Here is a 16118-nt window from a genome sequence, read left to right as displayed (position 1 = left end):
AGAAAAGGTGAAGTGTCTAAAAAAAACTATACAGAAGAAAGTCAAAACGTAGAATCAAAGTTAGAAACCTAGAATAAAGTTAATGAGAAGAAAGACATGGCATTTAATTTTTATTTTATTTCTCCTTAAGTCAACTAGGAACTCTTTGAGATTAACATCTTTATCCCTGACCGAGAACAGCACAGAGAGCAAAGTTACAGCCAGAGCAGCCACACAGACTTAGAATGGCTCGCTCTCAGGAGCTCAGTGAATTCCAGCGTGGTACTGTGATAGGATGCCACCTGTGCAACAAGTCCAGTGGTGAAATTTCCTCACTCCTAAATATTCCACAGTCAACTGTCAGTGGTATTATAACAAAGTGGAAGCCATTGGGAACGACAGCAACTCAGCCACAAAGTGGTAGGCCACGTAAAATGAGGGAGCGGGGTCAGTGGATGCTGAGGTGCATAGTGTGCAGAGGTCACCAACTTTCTGCAGAGTCAATGGCTACAGACCTCCAAACTTCATGTGGCCTTCAGATTAGCTCAAGAACAGTGGAAGAGAGCTTCATGGAATGGGTTTCCATGGCTGAGCAGCTGCATCCAAGCCATACATCACCAAGTGCAATGCAAAGCGTCACATACAGTGGTATGAAGCACGCCGCCACTGGACTCTAGAGCAGTGGAAAAACGTTCTCTAGAGTGACCAATCACGCTTCTTGTGGTTTGGTGGTTGCCAGGAGAACGGTACTTGTCTGACTGCATTGTGCCAAGTGTAAAGTTTGGTGGAGGGGGGATTATGGTGTGGGCTTGTTTTTCAGGAGCTGGGCTTAGCCCCTTAGTTCCAGTCAAAGGAACTCTGAATGCTTCAGCATACCAAGAGATTTTGGACAATTCCATGCTCCCAACTTTGTGGGAACAGTTTGGGGATGGCCCCTTCCTGTTCCAACATGACTGTGCACCAGTGCACAAAGCAAGGTCCATAAAGACATGGATGGTTAAAAATGGGATGTCACTAAAGTTCATATGCGAGTCACGGCAGGTGAGAGAAGACTTCTGACCATAAACACACAACGTGGTTAAAAACGAAAGCTCACTAAATGATGTCATTAAAAACTGTGCTGTATTGAAATATTTTCTTGCATGGATTTATGGAGGAAAGACACTAAAGTTGTGTTCAGTGTGTAAAGTCAGTTTAAAATAATAAAAACCTGTAGTGTGCTTAGAGCAGTTATTGGGTGATGTTTTGTAAGACCACAAAGACATTTTGAGTCTCTGTGTTTACATGATAGCACGAATTACACGTATTTCTGTTCTGTTCTACAACTAGAGAACACTCTGACTGATAAAGTTCTGGTTTACTCAGTCGACAGGGTCCCACCCTCCATCAGGAGCGCGCTGATAGACAGAGCTGTGACGTCACTGAAAATACTGCCATCTCTGTTATTAAACCTGCTGAGAAAATGACTGAACCAGTGGGGTTACAGCTGTGGGTGCTTTTAAGATTCAAGGGTTAGAAACAAAGATCCAGGGCTATCCAGGGGCCTCTGGTGAGCCAGGACAAGGAATAATGGTCCTTTACATCAGTGGCTCTCAGCTGGTCTAGAGTCAGGACCCACCCCTTCTTTCTTGTCGGCTGATTGTGTAATTATTCAATCATGACCAAGTGCTTTTGGTGAATAGTGTTGCAGTTTGGACCCTAAATGGTAGGAAAAAAAAAAACATGAATGAACAAGGACAAAACCAACATGTTTGAAAAGTGTATCATTATAGAAAGACGTGTGCATAATTTTATTTGACTTCATCGTCCCAGTTAGCTTGGAAATCTGGTCATTTTCCTCATTATCTTGAGGGGGAGCAATGTTATCATGGCGGGGGGGGGGGGGTTCAGCATCCCCAGCTGGAGCAATGGAAGACTCTCGAACTGATGGTTTAAGACACCTTTTATTTTACTTTATAGCAGTGAAAATAGTCAAACACACCGTAAGAGCCGTGGGAAACAGAAAAACAGACATTACAAAACTGAACAATAGTCAAACATGATGCAAGCAAAATGACATTTACAAAAAATAATTTTACACAATTAACTGCTAAAAAAACAACAGCAAAAACAGAATAATCAAACCCATATACAAACAGGTGCCTTATAAAACATTAAAACTGGGTTCAATAAGTTGGCAAACAAATCAAACAAAGGCAAAATTCACAGGCCTCAAAGATTAAGGCCAGGCCAGGACAAAGATAATGCTAACTGCTAAGCTAGCAGTAATGTTAGCAGCCAAAGACATAAATCACAACATCAAAAGATACCTTACTCACCTTCCAGCTGGTTGCTAAGATGGCAGTTTTTCAATCAGTAACACCTGTCAGTGTATTTATATCCTGTATGATCAGGTAGTAGAAGACCAGCCTTCAAAATAAAAGCCCCCACAAATATAGAAACAAATGGGAACACAATTCAAACATGTTTGCTCTCTTAGGTCCTTTACAGGGGGAAAGAATATGAATATGTTGAAAACATTGAGGAAAAGACTAAATTTACTTGTTGTCACTGGAAAATCTAATAAAAATGTGTTGATGTTTCCACAAGACTTCTTGCCACATTTTTTTCAAGGTACCTATTTGTGACCCACTGGCCAGATCTAAACCACCCACTTAGGGTCCCAACCAAGTGTCAACCTCTGGTCCTGAAAAATGAAGCCAATAAGGAAGTGCAAAAAAACTGCAGTACGGCGAGTGTCCACTAGGGGCTGGCTGCAGGACCACTGGAAGTCCGTCTGAACACCTTTTAATAAGCTGTTTTTTACACTATAAATAAACTGGTTCACAGCCTGGTTCAAAAAAACAAAGTGTCTCATTAGCTAATGTTTCATGTGCTCTCGCTGTACAGAAGGTGAATTTTTTTTTGTACCACAATGGTTTAGATTACATTTATAAAAAACCTCACTGCGCACTGATCGGCGTGTCTCATTTGATTGACAGATAGCTCGACAGGCAGTAGCTACGTTTCTGTCAACCAGAATGCTAGCCAGCTAGCTGACAGGAAGTCCAGCTTAGTGGGCGGGCCGTTAGGCTGATCCAAAGTTCAGCTGAGACCATAATTTCAATATGGAAGCTGCTGCAGATTGGCTTCAAGAGCCGTTTGAGTCTGCCTATTGTAAGCAGACGGCTGACGTCACACAGGCTTTGTCCAATTCTTTCTACAGTCTGTGGTCCCAACCCACTAGTTGAGAACCACCGCTTTACATCAAAACCTTGATTTTGGACAACTTGTTTCACACATTCATCTGGAAAACCTTCGATGTACAGCGTTTGGGAAAGGGCAGAGCCTTTGAAAAAAACTCAGAGGGTAATTGGATGAGGGTTCTGTCTGTCACATCTTTACGGGCCAATCAGAGCAACAAAAAAATGTTTACAGAAACTGTACCAAGCAGACACAAAGCTCTGGAATAAAAGGCCATGTCCGATGAACGCAAAATAGAACCCAATTAAAAATGATGCAAACATTAATGCAATGCACTTACATGATTTCTTCAGACAAATTACAGATTACAAAAACATAAATGAGAACTTTTCATATGCCCTGAAAAAAACAGAATGAGTGACATTTCAGCACACCTGTACAGAGCTAGGCCCCAACAATGCTAATGCTTGCTGATATAACACGACACATGCACCCTTTCTCTCTCTCTCTCTCACACACACACACACACACACACTGAGTCAGTCACTGAAAAATCAAGGGATGAAAAAAGGAGAAGCAGAAATAATATCTAACATGTTTTAGAAGGGTTAGGTTTTTTCAACAACTCACTGCTGTTCTTTGTTCTTCTTTCGACAAAGAAATGTCGTCAAGTTCTGATAAACTGGCGCTTTAGCAGCATCCACGCCAATGTCTTCCGACATGATTGCACCAGCCTCTTGCTGCTGCTTGTTTACATCTCGACTCCGCCACGCCCGAAAGTACAGCCCCTCATCGCTGATTGGTCCTGTCACGTTCTAACCAGGCCCAAACGGTTCAGACGGGAGCTCTGCAAGATTGATTCGGCAGTGAGAAACACGGAAACGGACGTACCCATCTGCTTTACAAGGTTAGTTTTTAAGAAGTCACAGTAAAAACAGGTTCAGGTAAGTGTAGTGGTCAAAGATGTTTAACTCACACAGATGCTCTACACTTGAGGAAATGTGCATGATGGGATGGGAAGATGGGAATAGCCTGGGGGGAGTTTAAATAAATGTACATCAAATTATTTTCATAAAAGTATTTCATAATCAGTTTTTTGTTAAAATTATTTGACTTTTTAAAATCTGAAATAAATGAAATGAAATGAAGTGAAATGCATTAATTTCTGATGTATGTGAACAAGTAATATAATCTGATGTTGGCTATTTATCTGTAGTGTATGGTTAAATTTCAGTACTGGCTCTAAATATGTCATCATATCTGCCTTGGTCTCATGCCCTTATGTGGGCATAAAAGGGGCATTTCTCTGTGCTAATTAGAAAAATGTGCACAAGCTACCAGCTCACAAATACAAGGGAATCTGTCAATTTAAGAAGACGAGAGAGCAAATCAGCAGTCTAAGAATGAGTCATGAATTTGGTTTAAAGCTTTCTCAAATTTAAGACAAAGCTTGAAAAGATATCGGTGAATGAGGCCCAAAGCTCTTTTCCTGACTCTATCCACAGGTTTATTATCCGAAAGGAAAATAAAGAATGTGGAGATGTCCCCAAGTCTCTGGTTTTACCTTAGTTGGGTGATGTCCCAGCCAAGTCTAACATCTAACAGAAGTCCTGATGAAGACAAGACCAGTCCAAGTCCCTTCTCAAGTCTGGAAGTCTAAACCAAGTCAAGTCCTGTTCAATTATCAAGTCTTTTTAGGTGTCAGGTCCCCAGTCAGGGACTAAAATCAGACTCAGGTCCAAGCGTGCATCTCCATTGAGACATCAAAGATCCCAGACATGATGACTGAAACCCCCTTCACCTGGTTCTGCTGATCTCTCTGTCCTCAGACATTCACCTGCAAAAATCAACAACATCTGTGTTTGTGTAGTTCAGGGTTATCAGGAGAACAATGTGAAGAATCTGTGGACTCAGCTGTGTTTTGGTGATCTGAGGACATCAAATATGCACAGCTGGGAGAGAAATAGGTCAGTAATTTGGCTGGAGGTGCTTTCAGTGATCTAATGTCAGGCTGATCCTGGTTTTGACAAGAGCAAAGACATTTTTATAGGTAATAAAACAAAAAACATACACAATAGAGCCACCTGAAGAGTATAAACCAGAGTTCAGGACCAGTGAAGCCACATGTTTTTGACTGGCCTTTATTTGTCAGGGTCTGTTTGTCGTGTGTGGAACTTTCCTCGCTGCTGTGTCAGCCTTTAAAATGTCAATAAAACCAGAATGCAATGATTTAAAAATCTCATAAACCTATTTTTTTTCCACAATAGAACATAAACAACTTATCAGATTTAACCACTTCATAAAATCATTAGCTCATTTTGAATTTGACGGCAGCAGTGCGCCTCAAAAAAGTAGGGATGGGGCAACAAAAACTGGCGAAGGAGCATTTTAGAGAGGCACAGTCACCAATCAGAGGTTCACCAATCTGCGATAAACTGTGTCAAAAACTGTTAAATAAATACAGAAAATTGTGAAGACGCAGAAATCTTAGCCTGTCAACACAGTGGTCCGTGGCATCCATAAATGTGAAGAAGAAGCTGTATGTGAACACGATACAGAAACGCCGCTGTTGCCTCTGGGCCAAAGCTCATTTAATATAGACTGAGGCAACATGGAAAACTGTTCTGTGGTCAGAGGAATCATAATAAGAAGTTCTTTTTGGAGACTACAGGTACAGTCATAGGAACTAAAGAGGAGATGGACCATCCAGCAATAACTTCTCCGTCTCCTCTGCTCTTCCTGTTTTTGCGAGGGTTGAGCAAAGAGATAAGAAAGGGCAGCAAGTGACACTGAATGAGCTGACTGACAGTAGCTTTACAGTTTACATTACATTCAGGGCTAAATTTAAATGTTTTGGGCTCTCACCAATGATCCAGAGGATGGATTCAGCCGTTTCTCTGCCACCATTTTTGTTTCCTTGTGGTTGCTGAAATGATAATCTGGATTATATCCTGCCAACTGTTAACAGGTCAAGATGGAAGCATTAGCAGCGCATAACGCGATCTGTGTCGACCAGTGGTTCTCAACTGGCCCAGCCTCAGGACTCACCAGTATCTCTGATGATAAATCACGACCCAAATTTCCAAAAATTTTCAACAATGCCGTTAAGTTAGTTAAAAATCAGGCATTTTAGATTTTTGCTGGAAGAAAATGTATGACTGCAAAAAGAGACAGGTCAAAGCTGACATGTTTACACCCTCTTTCCTCAACTTAATGTGTCAATTTTAGCCAATTTTCCAAAGATCTTGAGAAATTATTTCATTATCATTATAAAAGCTGTTTTTTTAATTGCAGGAAAAGGTGATTAATGAGTTGAAATATTGAGAACATATCTAAATTTACCCATTATCACAATAAGACAGTAAAATAATAGTTATGGATGCATGCTTTTTCCACCAATTTTTCCAGACACAGATTTGCGACCCCATAAAATTGCTCTGCGACCCACTTTTGGGTCCTGACCCACCAGTTGAGAACCACTTGAGTAGATACAGAAGGAGGGTGGTGGTTAATAGTGGTATAGTACAGGGTATACACAGGTATATGGAGTATAGCCACTTCTAAATCCTCTCTCCTATGAGGCCAAAAGTAACACAAAAGTAATCTGATTACAATGGTGCACAGCATACCCACAGCTCTGCAGAGGAACATGAAAAAGTTCACTAAAAGTTGTGTAGTTTCCTCTGCTGGCCAGTAGTGATCATATGATTTGTTTGGCTGTAAATTATTTTATTTTTTATCAGAATGATCCTTCATCTCTGAAGACAAGCAGCAGGAGTTAAATAATATTACAGGCTCTTTATAGTGAACTAAATATGAATAATGGTCTTACATGTCTTTGTTTATAACATAATGGGTATAAACGGGCTGTTTATAAAATGGGGAGGAGTTTACTCACTTCTCCAGGCACCATCAGGATGAAGGATCATAAATCAGTGTGGGGTATTTAAAGGACTTCAACTTCATCATTAAAACTTAAAAACCGATGATAAGGCCACAACAAAACTAGTGTCTGATAATGAAAGTAAATGATAGCATCAATGATAACAAAGGACAGTTTCATGACAAAATAATAAAATCTGTATTTGCATTAATAACAGCTGTGATCTCGAGACACTTTCCTAAAAGAACAGGTCCAGACCGTGATCTTTGTCCAACTGTCTACAAGGAGCCACCCTGAGCTCAGGGCTAAGATTCATGCAGCACAGTTGCAGTGCTAAGGACAGGGCTGTTTCTTGCTGTATGTGGAATATGCAAATGCATAAGGCCCCACAAGCCACTAGGAGACCAAAGCTGAATGTTCCACCTCATCTCGAATAAATGCTAGTTAACTGGCTACAATCTGCACACTCATAAACCCAGCTTTAGTGCTTTCTTCATGAAAGTTGGCTAGAATAAAATTAACATGTCACATGTGAATGGGCTGTGCTGTGAAAACTTGAGTTGTGTTCTTGCTTCAAAATGTAAACGACAACTTGTTAAGACCTACGGAATCACCGGTGTTCCCAATGCATTTCTATTTTTAACGCAGGGCAGAATTCTAACCAAATGAGATGGAGCAAAAATTCTCTTTGCATATAAAACCAGAGGAGTAACACTAATATATCTCACATTCAGTGTGTCCCAGAGTACTGTTTCCTTATAATCCAGACTGTTGCCTTTCACAGCACTTCCTACTTTACGTGTACGTGATGATGTATGACGTTTTGTCTGCACGAAACCTTTCACGTTGTTTCCTTGCAGGTCATGAGTCACACTTGTTATTGTTTCAACATGGTCTTCTACAAAAATTTGTATGCTCAGAAGTATCTGGCAGACTTAGAGATTTGATTGCACTACATAATTAGTATTATTATTAGACCATTCTAATAACAGCATCAATAACTATACATAATTTTATATTTACAGCAGTTATAGTGGAGCAGCTCATGGGATCACTTTAAAATTTATAATAATGATCAGATAAGGCTGATTCTCATAGTTGGAGTCAGGAGGGGCCACAAAGTCCACATTGATGATCCAGACCAGGGACCTACAAGACCAGGGAGCTCAGGATCTACTAGAAAGATAAATACTTAGACCCAGAACCCCTCTAGACAGGAAGCAGAAAAACTGATAAATCTATTCACAAGTGTCATAGTGCCATCTAGTGGAAGAATATGGAGTTACAATGATACACAATGCATTTGTCCCAAGATGCAAACATTTAGAAAAAATCACAGAAATAAGTTACAAAAATATGACATTTACAAAAAACCTGTTGAACCTCAGGTGGAGCTTTAATTCAGTTACTGTTAATTAGCACAAACGAACTGTTAAATATTTATTAATGAACAAATGGGGGTTCAACAACTTAATGCAGGTGCATACAAAAACATTTATAGAATATTGTGGAAAAGTGTATTCCCCCGGAATTTAATTCATAAAGTGAAACTTTATTCTATATTCATAACAAAGGGAGACATTTGAAGCCTCTCTGTGTGGTTATAGCCTACAAGTCATACAAGTTTAAAATTCAGTCTTTGGGTTTTGTTGCTTTTTCTTCAAAGTTCTTCATAAACCCGTGATTTAAAGTGCTTTACAAATTAAGTTGTCATTATAACAATCATATTTATTATTACACCTTAGATCAGTGTTACTCAACGCGTGGCTCTATTGTGATGATTTGTGGCTCTTTTATGTCTTAATTTGAAACATTATTCCCCCAGAAAACCTTAATAAAGGGAAACCTTGACCTCAGGAACCATCTATTGCAGTGGTTCTCAACATTTTCAGCCCAGGACCCCCAAAATAAAGGTGCAAGAGACTGGGGACCCCTTCTGTACCTGAAGGTGGTTTGAACACAGCATGCACATTCAAGAATAGTCATGTGCAGACAAGGCCGTCCATAAGGGGGGATAAAGGGGAGAGCTTTAACCTGAAAAATAACCACTCTTACCACAGAAGCAAGTATTTATAGTTTTTAATTCATTTGTGTGGGAGATAGACTTCTTGAAAATGGGTTCAAATCCATTTTGTTAAAAACAGTAATAAAATGGGTTAAAAAATGGCTAAAATAGGTTAAACAATGGTGGAAAAGGTGGTGAAATTGGATTTTAAAAGTGGCAAAAAATGTTTAAAGTGGCAAAAACAGGCATATAGGCTACTGTATAGTGGTAAAGGGAATTAAGAAGTGGCTGAAATTACTTTAAATTTGGTGAATGTGTACTTAAAATTTGGTGAAACTGGTTGAAAAATTGATAAAAACTGGCAAAAAGGGTTAACTAAGACAGAAAAATGGGCAGAAATTGGCAGAAATGGGTTAAACTGGCAAAATGAGCATATCGAATAGTGAAATGTAGTTGAAATGGGCGTAAAATGTGGTAAAAAGTGGTTAATAGAGGCAGTAATGGTCAAAAAAGGCAACAACAGGTGTAAAATGGCAAGACTTGGTTTAGATGTGGCAAAAACAGACAGAAAAGGGTTTGAAATGGGAAAAATGGGTTTCAAGTGGCAAAAATTTGTTAAAATTGGCAAAATTGGTGGGAAAAAAGTTATTTAAAAAGGTGGACATGCCAGAGATGCATTTGGCAACCTGTTTCGCAAGTTTTCATAAATTCCCACAGTATTTCAGACCATGAATGCAACACTCTGCATAGCCTAGCAACAGTCTACCTACAATGCACTGTGTTGTTTTGAAGTCTGGCTAGTGATGCTGACAGAAGTAGCCCCAAGATCATGTGACCAAAATCATTATTTACAGAATCAATTTTTATTTTTTCATTCTATTTATTTTATTTTATTCAAGTGAAAATAACCCATTTTTTACTACCTCTGGTTATGTTCAAATACAGCTCTGTTGTTGTGTTTTTATGCACTTTTGATGTGCTTTTGTCATGTTGCCAAAGTAAAAGTGAGACTAGGAATAAAAAGTGCATATTTTTCATCAAATTGATCCGTATTGGTTCAAATGTGACATTATCAGCTGCTTACTGGGTGCCAAACATGTCTGGCCCGGCAACATTTCTTGGTTTTAAAATTTGGCCCATTTAATTTGTAATTGAATAGCCCTGCTGTATAGGATTCAGGTCAGACCAGCTGGCTAACCAATCAAACACAACAATACTGTGGTCAACAAACCAGTTTCTGGTAGTTTTGGCATTTTGTGAGTAGGTGCCAAATCCTGCTTGAAAAGGAAATCAGCATCTCCATGGGGCGCTGTGGATCAGTGGGTAGAGTTGGTGATCTCTCAGGTCAGGCTCAGGGTTTGAGCCCAGTCTCCTGCAGTCACGTGTGGATGGGTCCTTGGGTAAAACACTTAACCCCACTCTGCCTCCACAGTGGAGTCAGGGGTGTGAGAATGTGTATGAATGGGATCAGTAGTACTACTGGCCACTTTAAATAGCAGCCTTCCCTATCAGTGAGTGAGTGTGGAGTGAATGTGGAGAGAATGTGGAGTGAATGTGGAGTGAATGTGAATAGAATGTGGAGAGAATGTGGAGTGAATGTGGAGTGAATGTGGAGTAAATGTGGAGTGAATTTGGAGTGAATGTTGATAGAATGTGGAGAGAATGTGGAGTAAGTGTGGATTGAATGTGACAAGAATGTGGAGTGAATTGGGAGTAAATGTGGAGTGAATGTGGAGTGAATGTGGATAGAATGTGGAGAGAATGTGGAGTAAGTGTGGATTGAATGTGACAAGAATGTGGAGTGAATTGGGAGTAAATGTGGAGTAAATGTGGAGAGAATGTGGAGTGAATTTGGAGTGAATGTGGAGTGAATGTGGAGTGAATTGGGAGTAAATGTGGAGTAAATGTGGAGAGAATGTGGAGTGAATTTGGAGTGAATGTGGAGTGAATGTGGAGTGAATTTGGAGTGAATGTTGATAGAATGTGGAGAGAATGTGGAGTGAGTGTGGAGTGAATGTGGAGAGAATATGGAGTAAATGTGGAGTGAATGCAGAGTGAGTGTGGGGTGAATGTGGAGTGAATGTGGAGTGAATGTGGATGCCTATATTACCGGCTTTGAGCAGCCAGAGGACTAGAAAGACTGATACAGGTTCAAGTCCACAATCTTGGGTTGCTTCACAAACTCTTGACTTGATGAAACACAGTGGACCAACAGAAAATCTACTATTTTTGTTGTTATGTTGTTTAAGTAAAAAGAAAAATCAACTAAAAGTGGATTTAAAGTGCATTCCAAAAATATTTAGATCCCCTTCCCTTGTGGTGGTTATGTTGTTTTGAGCATTTTATTTTTGTGGAACTTCCGGTTTCCGGAGCTGGCTGCTGGCTATTAACTTTACTTTGTTTCTCCTGAGGCGTTCACCCTTCCCCCTGGTGCTGTGGAGAGGCTCACCTGCAGCGAATCTTCTAATCACTCCTGCTATTTAGGACCGGCTGCAGCTCTCTACAGCGCCTGAGTCTTGTCTACCTTACCTCACGGTAAACGTCGTCTCCGGGCTCCTTCTCGTGATCCTTCAGAGAAGTTTTTCGTGCTTTTTGATGATTCCAGTGATCTCTAGTGTTTGCATTTTGTCTATATTGTCGCTAACGTGCCTCTCCTCCTTTTTTCCAGTGCCTCCTGCTCAATTCACCACAGCCAGCTCCAGCACTTCCTCACTCCCTCCTGGACTCTTGGAATCCCCTTCCCTGGTGCACTTATCCTCACAATAAAACTGTTAAAACTGCTTCCGTCTCCGCACCTGAGTTCAACCCACACACATACATCACATCCCTATTTTAAATGTTGTTATTTATGTTGCACACTGATGCTAAAGTTAAAGGAAATATTTTTCTCTCATTAATCTAAGTACACCATCATGACAAAGTCAAAACAGATTTTTTTTCAAATTTATACACATTGACTAAAGTATTCAGACCCTTTGCAACAACATTTGAAGTTTAGCTCAGGTTCCTCCCATGATCCATCTGGATCATCGCTGAGATGTTTCTACACCTTGGTTGGAGTTCACTTGTGTTAAACTGAAATGATTAACTCATGATTTAACGGGGGGTGGGTGTTACTTTTTCACACAGGGACAGGTAGGTTTGCATTTTTTTTTCCCTCAACAAATAAAATCATCTTTTAGAAACTGTATTTTCTATTCACTTGAGTTTTCATTGTGAGATTGGTTTGATGATCCGAAACATTTAGCTGTGATAAATATGCAAAAAAAAAAAAAAAAAAAAAAAAGAAAGGAATCAGAAAGGGGGCAAATACTTTTTCACGGCACTGTATGTGTGTATGTCATTATGTGTATGTATACAGTGCTTAACAAATTTATTAGACCACCCTAACCCTAACCAAAGTAAGGTTTATGCCACAGCTGCCCTAAATTAACAGCATTGGTAATTACCAAAATCATTTTTTATGTTTCTGCAATGGTTAATACACCAATATGTAGAAGCTCTTTAACCCAAATGATATTTTTAATGCTAAAATAGAATTATTATTGTTATCCATGAATTTTCAAATTGACTGATTTACAAAAAAACTGACAAAATAGTAAAGCACATAATTATTTCTTGATTAATATGTCAAATTATAGTTATTTACTGTCATTACTGAAGAGGAAAATGAGTTTTAGTGGTTGAATGTTATGCTTGATTCATTTCTGACTTCTCAGGGAAGCCCAGTGAGCCGGTTCAAATTTGGGTGAATTCAGTTTGAAATTACTCATTCCTGTTCAGAATGGTAAAACGTGGAGAGTTCACTTAAAATGAAGGAGTCCGCATTAAAGCACTTCATGATGCTGGATGGTCTCTGAGACAAATATGACAGGTGGTCTAATAAATCTGTTAAGCACTGTATATGTATGGATATGTACAAATGTGTACTTGTGTATACTCCCACAGTCCCAAAGATGTTGCAGTCACCTTCCCAACCGTGAAACCCTTCTTTGCTCTTTAACTGCACATTAAATTATTATTATTTTTCACATGTGCAATGTAACCTGGAATTTTAGTCACTCAGTAGCATGCACACTGTGTGTTTTTACTTTAATCTGGTTTTGGTCCTTCCTCAAGCAAAGGTGCACACACGTAAATATATAAATAATACTGTTGTTGTTATTACTACTTTTTCTTATATTGTATTAAGCATTGTTTTCATATTTCATTTCTTAATTTTGTTATATATGTCTAATTACTTGTCCCTGTTGAGCTGCTGTAATAACTATATTTCCCCCTAAGGGGGATCAATAAAGGTTTATCTTATTTTATCAATTTAGAACAGGTGGACTCCAATCAAGGTGTAGAAACAACTCAGCAACGATTGAGAGAAATGGGAAGAACCTGAGCTACATCTACAGTGTTTCTGCAAAGAGTCTGAATACTTACAGTACTGTGCAGAAGTTTCAGGCATGTTTGGGCCGAAATTTGAGGCTGAAGTAAGCCGTGTAATGGTGGGTACGCCCACCTGAGGGCCCCATCGCACGGGAAGGAGGATTGACGCAACCCAGGTCATGCTCTGGATGTCTTTGTACATTACCAAGGGCATGGGAAAATAATCTGATGAAAACAAAAAATAAACCACAGCTGTAGGGTGGAGTTATAGGTAGATGTGGTGCTTAAACACAGCCTAGGGCAGTGGTTCTCAGATGGTGTGGCAAGGCCCACTAGTGTGCCTTAAGGCAAGTCTAGGTGTGCCATGGGAATTTGTACCATATGTTATTACTACAAGTTTAGATATAGCAAGTACTGTAACCAGGCCTGCCCACAGATCTGGCTGGACCCCTGAAAACCCCCAGAGAATGGGACCTCCCCAGTTGGGATTTATTGATAATATCAGTGCATTATTATTATTATTGTGTGTGTTGGATCAGCTAGCATCCTGGCTAACAGTTACCTCATTAAGAGCTGAAAAGCATGGCAAGCTATTATTGGGTTAAAATTGGTGTTAAAATGATTGATTCATGCCATTTTTAACCAAGTTAACCAATTTTTCTAACCATTTTGCCACTTCTTTTGACAACTTAAACCATTTTGTTGCTTTATTAGTCTTTTTGCCACTTCTTGTTACTACTTTGACCCATTGTTGCCACCTTTTGCCTAATTTTGCTATTATTTGGCAATTTTTTTGTTGTTTTTTCACATCACTTTTAACCCCTTTTAGCAACTTTAACCCTTTCTTGCCACCTTTCTGCTACTTCTGACGTTTTTTGCCACCTTTTAGACACTTTCAACCTATTTATGCCACCTTTTTGCCAATTTTTGCCCACTTTTGCATTTGTTTGGCTACTTTTTTGCCCAATCTTGCCCTTTAAAAAAAGTTACACATTTTACCACCTTTTTTTACAATATTTAACCCTTTTAGGCCACTTGTGATCCATTTTTGCTGCAATTGTTGACACTTTCAACAAGTTTTTGCCATTTTCAACCCATTGTTTGCCCACTTTTTTTTTTTTTTTTTAACCAATTTTGGCCCATATCTGACTTTATTTTGCCACCTTTTGCCATCTCCATGATCCCCCTCTTGGCTGAGCCCCAGAAAGCTCTCCCCTCAATCTCCCCTTACAGGCCACCTTGACTGCAAAATAATTTAAAAAGCTTTTTTTGTATTGATTTAAATATGGTGTGCCTTGAGATTTTGGCTTAACCTTAGGTGTGCCTTGGGTGAAAAAAGTTTGAAAACCACTGACCTAGGGTACTGTTAGGGCAGGTAGGAGGGTTGCCACAACCCCCTGGTTGTCGTGTGTATGTTCTGAGAACCTGAAAACTGTTGGTGGTTGCTGGGCGTATTACCAGTGGTGCAAAGGCCCGTACCAGAGAAATGCTGTTAAGCTCGACCTTGGCTGCTGATGAGCGACACACGAACATGCCAAATGTGTGGACACTGACTCCGGCCGCCCTCCCTCCTCTCTTCAGCCTGGGGTTGTGGAGCATCAGGACCTGTGAAGAACCGTTAGAGCCCTGCCTAAAACTTCTGCACAGTACTGTATGTCAATGTGATGTCTCATGTTTTTTTTTTCTTTTAAATACATTTGCAAAAAAAGAAAAAACTTTCTGAATTCACTGTAGAAACAGCCTGGCATTGATATCTTAAATAAATATACACGGAAATACAGCACGGGTGCATAACTTTTCAACACATACAGGAAAGACTTAAAAGAAAATAAAACTAATGAACAATAGAAAATACAATAAATAGCTCAAGGATAAATGAATAGAGGTATTCATGCAGTTCTGATTCTTCTTTAATATCCAGAAGTTTCCTTGATTCATTGTTTTTATGACTTTATGGGCTTTAACATAAGAAACCCAGAGAAAAAGGCTCAAAGCATAAGAACTGACCGGATCTGCGTTTGTAAATTTAATCAAGGATGAGAAAAATGTTCATCAGAAAATTATCTTTCCTGTTATCTAAAAAAAAAGGAACAGAAAAAAAAAATTTCAAGAGAGAAATCTTTGAGTAAGAAGTAACGACCCAAGTCCTCTTATCAGATAAAAAAATATATATATGATCAATTCAGAGTTTAACACACTAAATATAAGTATAAATATTATAATATAAATATAACATTTTACTTTTTAAATTCAACTACGTAAAAAAGACCGTTTATCTTTATTTGTGAGAAGCAGCGGTTTGCTGTTGGGCTAAAAGAGCAAACATTTCCTGTTCATAGGTGTTGTGTCTACATACCTCTCATTAGTTAGCCTATCAGCACCACCGTGGCTCCACAGATGATCCAGGTTGCTGTAATTACAAATATAAGCAGCTTTCTTCTGTCAATAAACGGAAATGACCAGAAATTGATCAATAGGAATCCTTAGGTCACCGCTCCATCAAAAACGGGATATTCTGAGGTTTCACGACACCTCGCGACATTTGAAGGCAAAGTGTGGGTTGTCATTACGTCGTCCAATCAGATTTCATTCACCGAACAGGCTGCGCTGCAGTCCAGCCAATCACAGGTCGGAGAAGATCTGGACGGTCCGCCGCCTGCCGCATCTGGACCGCGGTTTCCCCTCCGCTCT

This window comes from Cheilinus undulatus, linkage group 6, assembly GCF_018320785.1.
Source record: "Cheilinus undulatus linkage group 6, ASM1832078v1, whole genome shotgun sequence".
Lineage (NCBI taxonomy): Eukaryota > Metazoa > Chordata > Actinopteri > Labriformes > Labridae > Cheilinus > Cheilinus undulatus.
This window is presented reverse-complemented; position numbering follows the sequence as displayed.